This window comes from Macrobrachium rosenbergii, chromosome 19 (assembly GCF_040412425.1).
Source record: "Macrobrachium rosenbergii isolate ZJJX-2024 chromosome 19, ASM4041242v1, whole genome shotgun sequence".
Lineage (NCBI taxonomy): Eukaryota > Metazoa > Arthropoda > Malacostraca > Decapoda > Palaemonidae > Macrobrachium > Macrobrachium rosenbergii.
Window position 1 is genome coordinate 8701657 of NC_089759.1, and position 14447 is coordinate 8716103.

The 14447-nt window shown below is 36.1% G+C and overlaps 1 long non-coding RNA gene across 4 annotated transcripts in view; it reads right to left on the reverse strand.

Annotated features, from left to right (window-relative positions):
- LOC136848616 (uncharacterized) overlaps positions 1-14447 on the reverse strand; it is a 423332-nt gene that overhangs the window by 136855 nt on the left and 272030 nt on the right. For all 4 annotated transcript variants that reach the window (XR_010856069.1, XR_010856068.1, XR_010856066.1 and 1 more), the window contains exon 9: positions 2435-2510. This is a non-coding gene — a long non-coding RNA (uncharacterized lncRNA). The remainder of the gene's footprint in view (positions 1-2434; positions 2511-14447) is intronic.

The window sequence follows — 14447 nt, forward strand, 5'->3', positions numbered from 1 at the left end:
ATATCTAATGCTTCTAATCCGTTTTCCTATTAGAGCACAGACAACCAGACGGCAGAAAGGCTGAGGTGTATCATCAAATGTACGAAAAAAAAAAGATGTCTACTGGCTGGACAATATAGGCAGCTAGCGCACCGGATTCTGTGTGATATGACCAAAATGCCAGAGGGGATATGCAGACTAGTATAGTCGCTCTTCCCACAATGCAATGATCACACGAATGTGTTACTTGAGAGGGTTTTGGGGTGGTACAGTATTCCCATGGAAATTTTCTGTATAGAAATAATGGAAACAGAACAATAGTGCATACTCGTAAAAGACTTAATTTATACGGGATGAGTCTCTCTCTCTCTCTCTCTCTCTCTCTCTCTCTCTCTCTCTCTCTCTCAGACTGACTGGCAGCTGTGGAGGTGGTTTACTTATTAAGGGTTTGTAAGAGGGAAATATTTATTTCATCTTAGTCAGATCTCTGGAACATGCGAACACACACGAATGCAAACGTTGCATAGGAGGGAGCAGGGTTGGGAAGTTGGGTCCCCTGATACACCTAAGCCTTAAAATCAAAAGTGGGACTGCACGTAAGATGCAGTATTTGCACGTACTTCTGCATGTCGCAGTCATAATGGCGACGCGTACATCCGCGAGCAAAAGTATGAAGATACAAACAAACCCGTCAGCAAGAACGAGTAATGAAAATAATGACAATGATAACGTCGTTCATCGTAAACTGAATTATGTTACTATATGAATTTCAAGTTGGTTGCCTGAACATATCAATTCATACATTTATGAATCTATGCATTAGAACAGATCCCAGATCAATGTCCTTGCAGACAAAAAGGATATGTGATCAGTATTTTAGCTGCTTGTTAAATAAACAAACAGGTCTCCTTAAAAATCATGCATAAGCCTTAAAGAATACAATGAATATCAGGAAACCATAAATGATCTTAAAGTGTAAAAACTTTTTTGTTGAGTTACTATGTCAGGTATCGGAGAGAGCGCCAGAGGCACTAACGTTCTCACTAACTAACGTTATTTAAAGCGTTTCACAATTAATTTCATCTATTGCAAAAGGACGAGTGCTTCTTGTCGAGTGCATGCAAGCAGGGCAATCAGGAAATTGTGAGATTTCAATAATGATATTTACTTAATCCGTCAGTTTCACGCACACCTAATGCACAAAACGATCTATAAATTTATAGCCGTATTTGAATACCTCAATCAATACAACAAAAACCAACGGTGAGCTCACTTTAAAAACGAGTTAGATGGTTAAATTGGATTAATCTGTACATCACGAGCAATCACCGATGGTTAACAATCCCACCGTATTGGGAAAGCCTGTTAATCAACGGAATATGAATTTGGAAACAATCTACTCGGTTGATCAAATGATATGACCATGTTTTAAAGCTTTCAGCATTTCATCTCTTGATTAGTCAGTCTCGACGAAGAGTTAACGCAACACCGGGTTCTTATTTAGCGAATAACTGCTGTTGCTGACATTGCCACCAGTGCACAGGATTATAATGCTGCGATCATTAAATCGCCATTTTCTAATTTCCCAGGCAGCAAATGATCCTTGTTCACCGAAACATTTTAGGATTAAAATCTAGGCGGACGTGATTCTGTATGAATAACATATACATCAAAACAATATCAATGATGTCGTTCATTAAGGCAATACGATTAGCACCTGTGGATATGTTAGATGGACACTGAAAGTCTGAGAAAAAAGGGGGATTTTGTGTACGACGGAAAATCTATCCAAAATGTTGAGATATTGCGGGTAATCTTTTATTTCTTATCCTTTGTCGTTTGATATGTGTAAAAGAACAATTCAATACTAAAAAACAAAAAATAACGAGAGAAAAAAATAGATGGTTAATTTCTCGCCTACAAGCACTGCACCGTTGACTTTCATCTTGCATGCACTCTCGAACTTCCTGATATGACGACCTAAGCGACAAATGCATCGTAAAGGCAGCAAGCTATCCGATGGAATGCTACTGTGAACATTTAGTAATGAGTGTACTAATACTCAGGGCACACTGTACACAATAATATCCTTCTACTGGAAGTATTATTAAAGCCAAGAAAAGAATCTCCGTTTCAATAGCCTTGAATATTGACCTGCTTCACTTCCTTCAGAAATGACTTTTTCGGGGGGGAGGGGGGAGGGTTAACTTGAACAAGGGTACTACAGTATGCAAATTCGTCAAATTTGGCATAAGAGTGACTAGTTTATTTTATCCTATTGGGCATTTTATAGAAACACGCAGAGCTAATGAATGAGTATGTAGTGAAACTTACATTCCGCAACCTGATCTAAAACACACCTCACTAAGAAGTGAAATACACGATTTTCTTTTAATATTATTTTCTTTTAATATAATGACGGAAAGGCAGCGAGGCATCGTACAATAATACTTACGACTCTGACGTATACTGGGGAATGAATTGAAGTAAACCTCGTTTTCCGTCAGCTTTGGCAGCATATTTGGACAGGCCTGAAAGGAGAAACTATTTATAATTGTGTTCACAAAACGCGCTGGTAATTGTAAGAAACTAGGCTCGTCCACAAGACAACGTTAGCTCCACCACGACTGGTTGGTAACCGTCACATTAATTAATGTCCCCACCCCCTCCCCACCAACAACACCCTCCGCCAATCCAATCCCTGACATCACCACAAGACACGAGTTTGGGAGGGACAGCGACGTGCTCGAAGTCAAAACAGCGACAGTTCGACTTACCCACGCGATATATTTAATGATTAAATTTAAATTAGATGTTTATGCTCTTACTGTTACTAATTCCATTGCAAGAGAACTACCAGTTTAATTATTACGTTAACAACTTCGACAGGTTGGTGTATCGATATTTTCTTTGCATAAAGGGAAATTTTACAACACCAGCTCTTTGGCTGGTGTGAAAGAAAACAAGTAAAAAATGGGCCGAAATTTCTTCGGCACAATCGAGTTTTCTGTATAGCGTATAATCAGGGCCACCGAAAATAGATCTATTTTTCGGTGGTCTCCGTATAATATTGTATGAGCCGCGGCCCATGACACTTTAACAACGGGCCGGTGGTGGCCTGTTCTATATAGTGCCAGATGCACGATTATGGCTAACTTTAACCTTAAATAAAACAAAAACTACTTAGGCTAGAGGGCTGCAATTTCGCGTGTTTGATGATTGGAGGGTGGATGATCAACATACCAATTTGCAGCCCTCTAGCCTCAGTAGTCTTTAAGATCTGAGGGAGGACAGAAAAAGTGCGGACGGACAGACAAAGCCGGCACAATAGTTTTACAGAAAACAGAGATGAATAAAAAGGAATAGGAGATTTTCAAGTTTTTCTCTACTGTTAAATGACCAACAATGGCTTGGCTGCCCAAACCAACTTCGGTTGCATCAATAACAATGTGTTTCCAGACTCATCTCGTAAAATACTTACATAAAGCACAACAATTTCTTAGAATCAGGTAAGCAAAAGGATTAAGGAAACACAGAAGAGTTCGCGTAGAGAATTCCATATTTTGGAAGTGAATTACGTGGAAATGTGATCAAACCTACACTTACGAAGTTCTAGAGCGAATTCACGTTGGACGTGATAACTGGGTCGTTTATCGGATATCCAATCTATTACAATCTATTCTTTAATAAGCAGTATCTATAAAAAGGACGGCTTCAATTATAAAAAAGGCAACAATAATTCCTCATTCGTATATTCATCTGTGCAGATGATGAATAACCATATTTGGAAAAGGAATAATCAGGAAGCCTGTGAGTTATCTAAAATAGTTTCAAGAAGCTTACTTTATTACTCTGGCTTCCATTTATTCTTGTTTATATTTACTTCTGCTTTCAATTCTTGAAAAGCTTTACATTTCAAAGGAAAATTAACCTGTTCTTCAGTAACGTCAGCCTCAACGGATCGTGTATATGTTACAGTCAAACTGTGAAATCAGTCATTTCGTGAAATGACTGAAATTTCAGGCAGATAGCGAAATGCACTTAGGGGACATTTGATCCCCCCAGGAGCTAGTACTAAACACGGCGAAATACATTTGACCCCCCAGGGACTAGTACTAAACCCGGCGAAACAGTGTAGGTGACACTGTTTCGCCGTGTTTAGTACTAGCTCCTGGGGGGATCAAATGTCCCCTAAGTGCATTTCGCTATCTGCCTGAAATTTCAGTCATTTCACGAAATGACTCATTCCACAGTTTGACTGTAACATATAAAAGATTTCAATTTACTTCAAGCACCTCTACCCTTATTCAGCAAACTGGCAACCATTATACATGGTTTTTTCGCTAACGTCTCAATTTCCATCGTAATTAACACGCAGACCCCTTTTAATAAACTGATTTATATTTATTTCCAGAATGATGTTAACGCTGTTTCCTTCGACAAAGACAACACGTAAATCGTGATGTGATTATAGATACACCATTTATTTCCTGACTGTGCAAAAACCTTCACGCTTAATTTTTCATGGGTCTTGAAATTCTAACTTCTCTTACTCACACAATGTTTATTGTGATCATGACACGCAGCAGCAAATTTGAACGTAGACAAGATAATTGATCTCATGTGCTGTGTTATTCTCACAGCCATCTTCATGATAAACGTGGAATGTAATTCATGGGTTAATCTGTGCCCCCTTACCAGTGTAAAACTGCACATACCTACTCAAGACAAACACAGCAATAACTGTCCATGCCTTTTAAGGAATTATTATGTAACAACAGTTCGATATTGTCTCTCTGACTAAAACAATTGAATTCAACGAAAGCAAAATATCTCCAATCCACGATATTGTCAACCCCGAATCTTATTTTCATTCCATTCACCCATTCGTGTGTTTTCTTAATCAGACGGACGCTAAAATGTAAATGTTAGGAAACTGGTTGATGGCGTGCAAGAAGTCAGCATTTAAAGATATAAACGGAAACACTTATATGCAATTTTGCCTTAAGTTGCGTGATTTCCTTAGCCATGACTGTTATCTATGAAAGCAACTGCACGCCTTCATGCATCCCATTTGATTATTTTGACGGTTTCGAAATCCCTGTGTGTCTGCAATGTAGGTTAAATACCTTTGAGATTTAAGGTGATTATCTCTCATAAGGTGTAAGCAATATAAACCTGTTTGCTGGATAACTATATATATATATATATATATATATATATATATATATATATACAGTATATATATATATATATATATATATATATATATATATAATGTGTGTGTATGTATAATTCATATATACATGTACATACATACATATATAATATATATCGAGAGAGAGAGAGAGAGAGAGAGAGAGAGAGAGAGAGAGAGAGAGAGAGAGAGAATCAATATGGTTCTATAAAGCGCTCACAGGTACTATTCCCATTTCTTCGCTATTAACGAACGAGTGACAAGCTTTTAAAGGTACCCACTTATATTTAATGATGAGAAAATTGCACGCATGGTGATAAGACGAAACCAAAAGCATTACAGCCTAGACCTAATCGATATTCGTCGCTCTCATTTTCATTTGAAAAGAGAATAGTGCTATATTATTTTATGCTAAATCTCTCTTGGCGACGAACCTTCATCGTTATATTTGTCGAATATTATTATTACTATATTATTAAGAAGATGAACCGCATTCGTATGAAACAAGCCCAAAGGGGCCATTGACTTGAAATTCAAGCTTCCAGTAACAGAGATTTGGCACATTTGTTACAAAGATGGATACGTTTATCAGTAAGTTAATAAAAAATTAATACTATTTGTCTAAATGGGTGTATTAACCCTGATGTGTGACCATATAATTAACCATACTCATATGGGCCAGGGTCCAGTCAAAGGGTCTGTTTGGAATACAGTTCTTGTAAAGTGGCATCACCTTGTGCATCATCCCAAAAAATTTATTTGTTTATATCTTTATATGATTCACAGTAAGCTTAGGAAAACTGTAAATGTAATATCTGTTCGTCAGAGAAGACACGGTTGGAATTGTTATTATTATTACCACTGTTATTATAATAATTAGTAGTAGTAGTCCTCAACACATTTCTTCCTATAAATCAAAATGAACACGACACTTTAACAACATGCTTTAACTAATCTCCCTGCGGTATCATCCAATAAGTACCCAACTCAAATCTACAGCCAATTTAGAACCAAGCGAGGCAATATCCGCTCTTGATAACATCACCTCTGTGTTCAGGTCTTCAACCTTCGGCGTGGGGACTCTTATTCGTATTGTGTCAGGAAAACAGTAAACAACTGCGTAACTGTCAAGTTGTGTGTTGCGGCAAACATATTTTGTCAGCCTTCCCCTTATCTGATTTGGCACAGTTGGTTTACTATTATTTTATTTACGGATACAATGAGCTGCTGAGCAACCTATTAACTTATTCGTTGTGGTGAATACATTTTGACAGCTTTCCTCTAATGTGTTCAGCCATAGGGGCTCTATTATTATTAATTTTGGAGGGATGATACTAAGAACAGTGGCACATCTGTCAGCTTTAAATATGGCATGTATTTTGACAGGTTTTATTCCCATCTGTAAAATCGTTGATGATTTAATGGGCACTTTTAATTTTGAAAAATAAACATTCGGAAAGGAAGGAAGTAATTATTCTGATAATATACTTTGTTGCATAGCCAGTATTTGCACCATATACGATGTTAGGGTGAGTAACTAGTAAATGTTTCAGCTGCACCTACACATATGTGGTAAAGACGAATGATATTTAAAATGGAGAGCTGGACCCGTGGCCGATATAGATGAAGGGTCCTCAAGAAGTTGACTAAGTATGAACTAAAAGATAGTATCATAATACGATAACCATTTTTTACAAACTTCCTAAAGCTCCACAAAAGCTGCGATGGACATGACGAGTAGCAACTTTGATAGTGGAGAGAATATCACAACCGATAATGAAGAATACTTTGGAAAGAGAGAAGACCCACTGGTTCCCCAAAGAGATAATAAAAAAATAAGTATGGAGAGTCTTAAGATGTAAATGCATCGACTGTGACAGAGTAAATCAAAATAACGTAGAGTTCTCTTTGACTAGGTATCAATGGTGCACAAGGATATTACAGAGGCAAGTGAGGTTTGATTTTGTATAAATTCTCCTCTGAAGTTCTGAAAAAAAAGTAATATATTCTAGAGGGAACGATATACTGCACAACTTGCTGACGCTGAAATTTTCAAGGAATCCGCCACACGAGTGAATGGGAAGATTAGTAAAATTTTCTTGTCAAAACTACTTCATTATAAACAAAAAGTGAATGAAAAACAAAGGCACATTATCTCTTTTCACACACTCAAAACCTAGAATGGATGTGCAGAGAACGTAATTTAGTTCTTTAAAGCCATCAATCAAAACATTACATGCAATAATAACCCATAATAAGATCGTTGTAAAACTCTAACAGTCATTCAGTAATTATTAACTAAAATAAATCTGTTCACTGAATTAGATGGAATCAACAACAATTAATACCTCTAATTTGCAAATCCTAAAGAGCACGCAGTTTGAAAATCCAATGGTAGGATTACGTCCACTACCAAATCAGAATATACAAATTAGGCAACTATACTGCATCATTAACAAAGTTGATTAAGTAGGCTCATTGCATATCCCAACTTTTAGGAAGTGCAGTTTTTCGAATTTCGCCGAAATATCTCTATTACAAAAAAAGTTTGATGTTAACAATATTCCTGAATTTTGTCGCTGTATTGATTTTTTTTTTGTGAAATTGTTGTCAATACAACGGGTTTTCTTACCAAAAATAATCAGAGTTCTCTTGAGTTTACTTTTATGCGTCAAAGGTATACGAGCAGGTAACCGTGAGATGTATTATATGTGCAAATGATTAAAAGCAATAATATGGTCATTAATTTTTTTCTTATCGGTTCTTCATAATCACTAATATATGTATATGCATAATACATACAATATATATATATATATATATATATATATATATATATATATATATATATATATATATATATATATATATATATTATATACACACAGACACGCACATACATTTATGTATGTGTGTATGTATGTACGTGTTTACCTAGCCGATCAGCTGACCAACATGAACCTTCGAACCGACGCAATGTTTCGAGTGCGTATCTTGTTTTTTCTCGAAAACAAAACAACTTTGCACAGTGAGAATAGGAGGGCCGGTCACCGCCAAGAAGCTGAAACACGAATTTTTAGGAAACGTGTTGGTCGCGTGCAAGACCTCAGGATTTAATGATATAAACGGAGAAAATTCCGCACGAAATCCGATTCCAGTTGCATGATTGACTCAGCAGGGGGCTGTTACCTAAGAAATATATTAAAGGAGTCCCCGCCAATTATGTTGTCATTACTTTGATTACTTGAAGCGTCCAGTTTTGTCTAATGCTCACAGCAAAGTATGTACCTATATTAATTATTCCGAAGGAGAGGCATTTCAGTTTTTGCTATGACAAATTATATAAATTCGCTTGATTAATGTTTACTGATCTCGCTGGAGCAATTTTCATTAGATGCAATTTCACGTAGTATTTTCATCAAATTTATTTTTTACACATGCCTCTAAATGTATCTTGTTATTTTCTTGCTTCATGATAAAAGTGAAATTCTTTTAAATTCTCCCTCTCTCTCTCTCGTACCACAAGTCCATTATAGCTTTATCATAACGACCATGAAAACGACTTATTAGCAACATACACGATCTAAATTGTGACAATTTTGTCAATTTTCACTAAACAGCAACCTTACTGTAACAGGTATAGGAGATGGAACAGTGCCAAAAACCCTGCATAGGATATATAGTTTGCTTTGGGGAGAGTCTGGTCGACTTATACTGTATTAATTTAAAACATATACCTTGAGGTTGGATATCATTCCATGTGAAATAGAAATTGTTTTACTTAACTGGTGGACTTGTTCTGCGTTACCATAAACAGTCGAATATAATGTATCATTTACTTGCTTGCACTACTGTATCGAAGTTGAGCGGGTGCCATTTTGATTGCTTTCGTTGATATGAAATTGATAATACAGCAGCAAGTATGTTTTTTTTTTTTTATCCAAATTTGCGCTATAGCTACCAACTCCCATTTGTCACCGTAGAAACTGCAACAGCTTTTCTCCAACGTAGTGACACTTTTGACTGTGATACAAATCACTAATGTGATCGTATTACAAGCTTACAGGTGCCAACTGGTATTCAGTTCTTTTATATCACAACGCTTCTTTATCTGATTTTCCTTATACCATTAACACAATGCATATAATAGGCATCTTATGATTCGTGATTTTACTTCTTTGCTCCAAGTAATTTTACACGAAGGTAACTTTCTTCATTGTTTTTCTAAATCGTTTATTACAGTCGATGGTGAAAGTCCCGACCGAAAGATTAGGAGAGCACCAGCCCAAATATCCTTTTGAAAACCTTTATTACTATCCTTTTCAAACCACAATTACGGTCCACTAAAGCCTTCCCTGACCCGAATCACTACATGAAAAGGAGAAATGGGTTTAAGTGAAAAGGCAGAAGGTTGCTATTAAGGAACCGATATCATAATACTGTGAGGTATAAGGAAAGCAGGCGATGGAAGGAACAGAAAATTATCAAATATGAATAACAACTTTTATGAGAAAAATTGAATTTAAAGATAGCAACAGAGAGAGAGAGAGAGAGAGAGAGAGAGGGAGAGAGAGAGAGAGAGAGAGAGAGAGAGAGAGAGAGAGAGAGAGAGAGAGACTCATCAACTCTCATGGTAATATGAATTTAGTATTGCAAAATTGGAAAATATCTAAAAATCAATTATAACCTACATTAGAAATTAATTCACGTTCACAGAAGCATACAGGTAAATACACACACACACACGCGCACACTCACACGCGCGCACACACACACACACACACTCACAAACAATGCAATAATTTTATTTTGGTCGAAAGGAAAAAAAAAAGAATGATTCGGGAAATAAGTTTCCCAACCTTTAGTCATGGAGGCTTACATGCAAATGGTATCCTGTCAAAGCATCCAAAAATGAACCGGCCCCAATATTACTCAAAAGCCAATGGCTGCATATAAATAAGGGAGTGTGTCGCTTGAAGCATTTATTATTTTCCTTGAAATTTCCCCGACATTCAAAGCACAGGCATAGTTATATTCTGCATAAATGTAAACAATTTAAAGTTACCATTTAAATGCGATATATATATATATATATTATATATATGTATATATACATATTATATATAATTTACATGAATGATACTGAAACATGATATATATCCTATATCTAATAAGAAAAACTCTGCGACTTCAAATTATTTCCCTGGAAAGACCAGCGATATTGAGAAGAAAATCGAAAGGGAGGAAAGAGTATGATTGAGGAGGTAAATAAGCCCCGTTTTCGGAAGAAGCCACAAAGAAAAGACAGCTGAAATATCATCGCCGAGCTTCAGTGACTGTATACCCAAAGGAAATAAAAAGAGGATGAGGATGAGGATAAGGAGAAAAAAAATGAGGAAGGATGAGGAAGAGAGAAAAAGATGAGAGGGCCATTTTCATCCAGTAGAATCCTTCTGTTTATCCTTGCAACGTGCTGTTCCCGTTTAACTTTTGCTTTTATATTATTAAATTTTGCATTTTATTGCAGCTGTCCGAGTTTTCTTTGTGGAATTCTGGGGGCTCATCAATGCTACTGGGTGTTGAAATGAGACATGACTTTCTTATGCAAATAAAGAAAATTTAAAATAAAGAAAAAGTTACAGATCTTTTTAAAGAAACTTAATCAAATGATTACAAAGCAAGTTCAAGGTGCGGACTGTAATGAAACAAAATTCTGACTGACCTGGAAGATAAATATTAGATAAAAATGGTTGCCTGCTATTCGTGATTCATTACAAAAAGATCATGGAAGTATAGGAAGACAAGAATTCTGTGGGTTTGATATGCAAAGCATCCTAACTTCATTATTAAGTAAGCAACAAACGACAACTGGTCAAGGGCCATACAACTTTACGAGCCATAACAAGGAAGGCAGTTCGATCAAGGCAATCATGCTGAGACGCATGGCTCCTGAATAAGTAAGAATAAAATTCTCCTCAGGTTTTACTATGCTAGCATAAGAAAGATTGACCATTTGATACGAAACGGACTGGAGTCAGTGTCACTAGAATAGGTTTTTTTATGTGTCTATCATCTTCTCGATGAGATCTGTACCAATTTAAACAATGGTTGTTTTTTCTATGTTGGTGTTAAATAGTGGCCCTGCACCTTTACTGAGATGACATCACATGATCCTGAATGTGATTAACTTATCTTTTGCTTACCTACTCTGAAAAATTGTGGCTATTTGGTGGAAAGTGTTCAGGCAAGTTGCTAAAGAAGAGGGAAACGAGCAGAGCTTGAGATGACTCTTATAAGCTGATGCAATCTTCCCTTATCAGAGCTCATGATAAAACGGAACTTGGAAAATTTTCTCCTTGATGGTGACCATGAACGATCATCAAGACTTACATGCTCAAACACAAGGCAATCACAAACCTAAAACATCTAGACCTGACTGACCGAATTCTAAATTCTAGTGATTCCGCGGCCAAGGTATCGATGCCAAAAAAAGATGATTTTTGATTATGGATTCTATTAATCTGATATTACAAACTGACCTTTTCAAGTCAGAAGTACGTTGATGAACAATATCAAAATTTTTAAAAATAAATTAGGCCTACTGGTAAAACAAAACACAAAGTGGACATAATATCGACACAAGAAAAGCCAACTGGTTGGATTGGATTTATTTATTCATTTTTATTTTATTTCATTTTTTTTTTGAGATCTGCTTATCTTTAATGTGAATGTGTGCCAGGAAAAAAGAGTAACAGACTTTCCCTTGAGAGCATGAATCATTAGACAATAAGAAACGGTAGCTGAAAGACAAAAACATTTCTCCCAGGAAAATAAAATCATAAGGCTATCATTTTTTAGGGTAATATGTCTTAACCTAAATTTAAAAACAAGTATAAAAATGCGCCGAAGTTTCTACGGAGCAATCGAGTTTTCTGTACAGCGTATAATCAAGGCCACCGAAAATATATCTATCTTTTGGTGGTCTCGGTATAATGCTGTATGAAACTCGGCCCATGAAATTTAACCACGGGCCGGTGGTGGCCTGTCCTAAATCGTTGCCAAAAGCACGATTATGGCTAAGTTTAACCTTAAATAAAATAAAAACTACTGAGGTGAAAGAACTGCAATTTGGTATGTTTGATGATTGGAGGGTGGATGATCAACATATCAATTTGCAGCTCTCTAGCCTCAGTAGCTTTTAAGATTTGAGGGCGGAAAGAAAAAGTGCGGACGGACAGACAAAGCCGGCACAGTAGTTTTCTTACTCAGGCTTGTCCCAGAATATATTAACATGCTCACAAATAGCCTCTGGTATTCCGCAATTTCTAACCTGTTATTCTTCAACTTGTTTTTACCATTGCATCTGACAGTTTCATCGCAATAAAATTTTCCTGTGTTTATTTATGCAGAGGCAAAGAAATAAACAATTAACGTAAAGAAACGCTGTCAAATTTACATTGCACTAAACAAGGAAATAAATCTATCATAGGAAAACCAAGCGAACATATTTATAGCCGGATAAAGTTGGATTATTGTTTGATATTAAAATCAAAAAGGCACAGTTATATGTATAAAGATTGCTTTTCTAAATACTGGAGTGACGAAATATTACTTGTTTATAAAATAGCAGCATTAGCATTGCTTTTCTAGGTACATAAAATAGCATTATTGGCATTGCTTTTCTAGGTACTGGAGTAACGAAATATTACGTGTTTATAAAATATCATTATTAGAAAGTACTAATACATTTGACCTATTTTCAGTTATAATAACTGAACAACCTTTAATCCATCACTGCTCACATCTAACTGACGAAATTTGTGTTCTACAGTGAATGAAACGCAGTGTTAACCAATTCAGAGCTGTATCCCAAGTTGAATGAAATATTCAGCGACTTCGTTCGACCGAAATTGAGACATTTCTCGATTTTACATTCCAGGATTCAGAATGGAAGAAGGATAATTCCAGATTATAGACCGTGAACAGAGGCATGCTCTGGGATATGTTGCGCCATTGCAGTTATGCATTGACAGGGGTTCATCAATGCTTCAGTTTTCGACAGCTGGTAGAATTTTACGCGATAAAGACATTTATCGCGTAAATATGATTATTAACTAATAAGTTAGTGGTCTACATAAGTAATCAATGTATTATGTATGTAAATAAAATATTAAGTTTTTTGGTTTTACAAATCTATATCAAACCACACGCCATGCTCGATGTAAAGTGAAATGGAACCCATGGGATAACACACACACATATATATATATATATATATATATATATATATATATATATATATATATATATATATATATATATATATATATATATATATTACTAACAGGACCTCATTCAAACTGGTGGCATCTAGTGGAGATATTTATTCATAAAAAGTTACTCGATCCTATCCAGTTTGAATGAGGTCCTGTTAGTATCCGTAGAATGCACACAACGATTGTGTACCTGATAAAGTTAATATATACATACTGTAATATATATATATATATATATATATATATATATATATATATATATATATATATACGATCACACATATATATGTAGGTGTGTGTGTGTACGGTTTTTTGTGTGCATACGCGCACGTTTGTCCACATCTGCATTTGTGTATGTCTTGAGATCGCACCCCCCGCCCCCCTGTCCTTTCCCTACAACCAAAAGTTTGTGGTTATCCCACCATCGATATTGGGAGAAAAGAAAAGTGCAGCGATCTTTCCGATAAGTATCCTGGCACCCAATAAAAATGGAAAATCCCATTTCCTGATACCATTTGCATTTCTATGGGCATTCTTGGCGAGAGTGTTGGGAATGAACGGCCGTTTCTATTCAGCGAAGGTGTTTGGAGCCCGTAGACTTTTTCGTGTTCCAAATATGTGAGGTGTTAGGTGGGTTGCATTTCGAGGGAATGGAGGAGTTTGAGGGGGTTCTTCCTTAGCTCGATGGTTTGAAAAGATAGAACACTCTCTAAAGGGAGAGACGATGTAAAGAAACAGAAGGGAGTAACGCAAGGTGCGAGTTTATACGTCTTTACAGGGAATACATACAAACTGGATTACCTTCAGGTGTCTAATTGGGGAATGTAGGTAAAGTAATAAGCTTCAGTTTGCACGGGAACACCACTGAAAATTTTTACCCGTGTAAATAACTATACTTCTTATAACTATAAGCTATACATACATCAAAATGATCTATGAAGAATAAAAAATGTTAATGCACTGGCGCAAAATGCTGTAATGCAACATCATATTTA